The sequence below is a fragment of the Schistocerca gregaria genome, chromosome 8 (genome assembly GCF_023897955.1).
Source record: "Schistocerca gregaria isolate iqSchGreg1 chromosome 8, iqSchGreg1.2, whole genome shotgun sequence".
Lineage (NCBI taxonomy): Eukaryota > Metazoa > Arthropoda > Insecta > Orthoptera > Acrididae > Schistocerca > Schistocerca gregaria.
The window spans coordinates 48976976-48982758 of NC_064927.1; the positions used below are offsets into that span (position 1 = coordinate 48976976).

The following is a 5783-nucleotide window of genomic DNA, read 5'->3' on the forward strand; positions in this document are numbered from 1 at the left end:
AGCGTCGTGTTAAGTCGGAAACGTCGGCTGCATGCGTGAGTGCCAAGTTTGGGGAGCGTCTCGTAGTGTGCGCAGTGCAATGGAGACGCGGAAACTTGTTGTGGCCCAGGGTTTTGCAGTTGGACGACAAGAGTGGTACACAGTAGTAAAGCGCGAGGCACTGAGTTAGTATGAACAATGGAGTGCCAAATGGGGCTCGAGATGTGCTTGTTACCTCAGGTGCTATGTGATTGTCAACAAGGAGTGAAAACAGAGCAATTTGTTACTGCCCTTTCTATTTAAGACGTTAAAAACAGACGGAATTTGCATTCGTAATACCAGAGCATCGGAAGTACTTGGAACTCTTGTGTATATGAACGTGTCAACGCCATTGTACTCTGGTCCCTTCACCGCTACAAACCAACCAACCATCGTGTCCGTGCACGTCATAGTCGCAAAGAATGGAGAATAGCGCAGCTTAGGCTTGCATGGGAGCGTAGCTCCGTTGGTAGAGCGTTCACTTTGCATGTGAGAGGTCCCTGGTTCAAGCTCCGGCACCTCCATGTTTTGTGGTCAGTGCATGGTAAGTGTTGGTCGCGGTGAACCTAAAGGCACGCAAGATGTTGCAAAGGCAGCGTCACAGACTGATATGATGTATACTGACGTAAGGAGAGCAAGATGTATGTGTGGGGACCGGCTGTTATCGAGGTGTCATCGAGTGCAGATCTGTCTTAGGTATCACGGCTTAAACTCATTGAAGGGTAGAGAGCGGACAAGACGTTCGTCTTACTCAGAGCGGTGTCCGAACTCTAATTTCGTCGTTATGCGTGCCACTTTCATTGTGGCGAACTACGATTCGATACAAAATGCACGAAACCTGAAAGACACCCTCACTGATACATAGAGAGTAGAGTTTGTCTGCGGAATTATGGGAGTGCAAGGGTCTGTGGCGTTGATATGGCAGTATGTAGCACCATTCATCATGGGGGAAGCGTAGCTCAGATGGTAGAGAGCTCGCTTAGCATGCCAGAGGTACTGGGATCGATACCCAGCGCCTCCAGAAATTTTAACACACCTACGTGCGCACCTCGGCGTGCATGTCGAATAATTCACAGCCAGCAGATGTGCCTAGGCAGATACAAGTGAACGATTAGCATCCACAATTGGCAAGCGTGCTGTTATTCGTGCGCAGGAAGCACCCTCCTCCCACTCCTGCACTTAATGTAGAAACAGTAAAGATGTTCCCATACGATTCTGAAGCCTACGTAGGAAAGACCTGCCTTGCGCCGAGTTCACGTAAATCCTACTTCACATTCCCATTCTTAGCGTGCGGTCGGCTGCTACTGGTGTTGCCAGTTGTGACTGCTGATAACAGATGCCGTAGCAATCAACTCATGCAGTGAGTTGTATGTTTTGCGATAGTCTGTCTCTGACAAGCAAGCACAGGTGACATTGGTGCGGACACAGGAAGCTTGCAGCCCCTCGCTGCCTGCAGACACCGAGCAGCGACACTAGGTGGGCGACCTAAGCCGTAGGCGAAATGTGCTCATTCGCTTTGGCGCGACGTCGAAGTATAAATAAGGCTGTCACTAGCGTGAGCGTTGCGTGAGCGTCGTGTTAAGTCGGAAAAGTCAACTGCATGGGTGAGTGCCACGTTTGGGGAGCGTCTCGTAGTGTTATCAGTGCAATGGAGACGCGGAAAACTGTTGTGGTCCAGTGTTTTGCAGTTGGACGACAAGAGTGGTACACAGTAGTAAAGCGCGAGGCACTGAGTGGGCATGAACAATGGAGTGCACAATGGGGCTCGAGATGTGCTTGTTACCTCAGCTGCTGTGTGATTGTCAACAAGGAGTGAAAACGGAGCAATTTGTTACTGCCCTTTCAATTTAAGACGTTAAAGACAGACGGAATTTGCATTCGTAATACCAGAGCATCGGAAGTACTTGGAACTCTTGTGTATATGAACGTGTCCGCGCCTTTGTACTCTAGTCCCTTCACCGCTACAAACCAACCAACCATCGTGTCCGTGCACATCAGAGTCGCAAAGAATGGAGAATAGCGCAGCTTAGTCGTGCATGGGAGCGTAGCTCAGTTGGTAGAGCGTTCGCTTTTCATGTGAGAGGTCCCGGGTTCAAGCTCTGGTCCCTCCATGTTTTGTGGTCAGTGCATGGTAAGTGTTGGTCCTGGCGAACCTAAAGGCACGCAAGATGTTGCAAAGGCAGCGTCACAGACTGATATGACTGATATGACGTAACGAGAGCAAGATGTATGTATTGGGACCGGCTGTTATCGAGGTGTCATCGAGTGCAGATCCGTCTTAGGTATCACGGCTTAACCTCATTGAAGTGTAGAGAGCGGACAACACGTTCGTCTTACTCAGAGCGGTGTCCGAACTCTATTTTCCTCGTTATGCGTGCCACTTTCATTGTGGCCAACTACGATTCGATACAAAATGCACGAAACCTGAAAGACACCCTCACTGATACATAGAGAGTAGTGTTTGTCTGCGGAATAATGGTAGTGCAAGGGTCTGTGGCGTTGATATAGCTGTATGTAGCACCATTCTTCATGATGGAAGCGTAGCTCAGATGGTAGAGAGCTCGCTTAGCTTGCAAGAGGTACTGAGATCGATACCCAGCGCCTCCTGAATTTTCAACACACCTACATGCGCACCTCGGCATGCATGTGGGATAATTCACAGCCAGCAGATGTGTCTAGGCAGATACAAGCGAACCATTAGCATCCACAATTGGCAAGCGTGCTGTTATTCGGGCGCAGGAAGCACCCTCCTCCCACTCCTGCACTTAATGTAGAAACAGAACAGGTGTTCCCATACGATTCTCAAGCCTACGTGGGAAAGACCTGCCTTGCGCCGAGTTCACGTAAATCCTACTTCACATTCCCATTCTTAGCGTGAGGTCGGCTGCTACTGGTGTTGCTAGTTGTGACTGCTGATAACAGATGCCGTAGCAATCAACTCATGGAGTGAGTTGTATGTTTTGCGATAGTCTGTCTCTGACAAGCAAGCACAGGTGACATTGGTGCGGACACAGGAAGCTTGCAGCCCCTCGCTGCCTGCAGACACCGAGCAGCGACACTAGGTGGCCGGCCTAAGCCGTAGGCGAAATGTGCTCATTCGCTTTGGCGCGACGTCGAAGTATAAATAAGGCTGTCACTAGCGTGAGCCTTGCGTGAGCGTCGTGTTAAGTCGGAAAAGTCGGCTGCATGGGTGAGTGCCAAGTTTGGGGAGCGTTTCGTAGTGTGCGCAGTGCAATGGAGACGCGGAAACCTGTTGTGGCCCAGTGTTTTGCAGTTGGACGACAAGAGTTGTACACAGTAGTAAAGCGCGAGGCACTGAGTTAGCATGAACAATGGAGTGCACAATGGGGCTCGAGATGTGCTTGTTACCTCAGGTGCTGTGTGATTGTCAACAAGGAGTGAAAACGGAGCAATTTGTTACTGCCCTTTCTATTTAAGACGTTAAAAACAGACGGAATTTGCATTCGTAATACCAGAGCATCGGAAGTACTTGGAACTCTTGTGTATATGAACGTGTCCCCCCCATTGTACTCTGGTCCCTTCACCGCTACAAACCAACCAACCATCATGTCCGTGCACATCAGAGTCGCAAAGAATGGAGAATAGCGCAGCTTAGTCGTGCATGGGAGCGTAGCTCAGTTGGTAGAGCGTTCGCTTTTCATGTGAGAGGTCCCGGGTTCAAGCTCTGGTGCCTCCTTGTTTGTGGTCAGTGCATGGTAAGTGTTGGTCGCGGCGAACCTAAAGGCACGCAAGATGTTGCAAAGGCAGCGTCACAGACTGATATGACTGACATGACGTAAGGAGAGCAAGATGTATGTGTGGGGACCGGGTGTTATCAAGGTGTCATCGAGTGCAGATCTGTCTTAGGTATCACGGCTTAACCTCATTGAAGTGTAGAGAGTGGACAACACGTTCGTCTTACTCAGAGCGGTGACCGAACTCTATTTTCGTCGTTATGTTTGCCACTTTCATTGTGGCCAACTACGATTCGATACAAAATGCACGAAACCTGAAAGACACCCTCACTGATACATAGAGAGTAGTGTTTGTCTGCGGAATAATGGGAGTGCAAGGGTCTGTGGCGTTGATATGGCTGTATGTAGCACCATTCTTCATGAGGGAAGCGTAGCTCAGATGGTAGAGAGCTCGCTTAGCATGCAAGAGGTACTGAGATCGATACCCAGCGCCTCCTGAATTTTCAACACACCTACATGCGCACCTCGGCATGCATGTGGGATAATTCACAGCCAGCAGATGTTTCTAGGTAGATACAAGCGAACGAATAGCATCCACAATTGGCAAGCGTGCTGTTATTCGGGCGCAGGAAGCACCCACCTCCCACTCCTGCACTTAATGTAGAAACAGTACAGGTGTTCCCATACGATTCTCAAGCCTACGTAGGAAAGACCTGCCTTGCGCCGAGTTCACGTAAATCCTACTTCACAATCCCATTCTTAGCGTGCAGTCGGCTGCTACTGGTGTTGCTAGTTTTGACTGCTGATAACAGATGCCGTAGCAATCAACTCATGGATTGAGTTGTATGTTTTGCGATAGTCTGTCTCTGACAAGCAAGCACAGGTGACAATGGTGCGGACACAGGAAGCTTGCAGCCCCTCGCTGCCTGCAGACACCGAGCAGCGACACTAGGTGGGCGACCTAAGCCGTAGGCGAAATGTGCTCATTCGCTTTGGCGCGACGTCGAAGTATAAATAAGGCTGTCACTAGCGTGAGCGTTGCGTGAGCGTCTGTGTTAAGTCGGAAAAGTCAGCTGCATGGGTGAGTGCCAAGTTTGGGGAGCGTTTCGTAGTGTGCGCAGTGCAATGGAGACGTGGAAACCTGTTGTGGCCCAGTGTTTTGCAGTTGGACGACAAGAGTGGTACACAGTAGTAAAGCGCGAGGCACTGAGTTAGCATGAACAATGGAGTGCACAATGGGGCTCGAGATGTGCTTGTTACCTCAGGTGCTGTGTGATTGTCAACAAGGAGTGATAACGGAGCAATTTGTGACCGCCCTTTCCATTTAAGACGTTAAAAACAGACAGAATTTGCATTCGTAATACCAGATCATCGGAAGTACTTGGAACTCTTGTGTATATGAACGTGTCCGCGCCATTGTACTCTGGTCCCTTCACCGCTACAAACCAACAAACCATCGTGTCCGTGCACATCAGAGTCGCAAAGAATGGAGAATAGGGCAGCTTAGTCGTGCATGGGATCGTAGCTCAGGTGGTAGAGCGTTCGCTTTTCATGTGAGAGGTCCCGGGTTCAAGCTCTGGTGCCTCCATGTTTTGTGGTCAGTGCATGGTAAGTGTTGGTCGCGGCGAACCTAAAGGCACGCAAGATGTTGCAAAGGCAGCGTCACAGACTGATATGACTGATATGACGTAACGAGAGCAAGATGTATGTGTGGGGACCGGCTGTTATCGAGGTGTCATCGAGTGCAGATCTGTCTTAGGTATCACGGCTTAACCTCATTGAAGTGTAGAGAGCGGACAACACGTTCGTCTTACTCAGAGCGGTGTCCGAACTCTATTTTCGTCGTTATGCGTGCCACTTTCATTGTGGCCAACTACGATTCGATTCAAAATGCACGAAACCTGAAAGACACCCTCACTGATATATAGAGAGTTGGGTTTGTCTGCGGAATAATGGGAGTGCAAGGTCTGTGGCGTTGATATGGCTGTATGTAGCACCATTCGTCATGGGGGAAGCGTAGCTCAGATGGTAGAGAGCTCGCTTAGCATGCAAGAGGTACTGAGATCGATA

The 5783-nt window shown here is 49.8% G+C and overlaps 1 non-coding gene across 1 annotated transcript; it reads left to right on the plus strand.

The window, feature by feature from the left end:
• The first annotated feature begins 3642 nt into the window (after positions 1-3642).
• Trnae-uuc (transfer RNA glutamic acid (anticodon UUC)) lies at positions 3643-3715 on the plus strand. The gene has a single exon. It is a non-coding gene; the product is annotated as a tRNA-Glu (tRNA).
• Positions 3716-5783: the final 2068 nt, after the last annotated feature.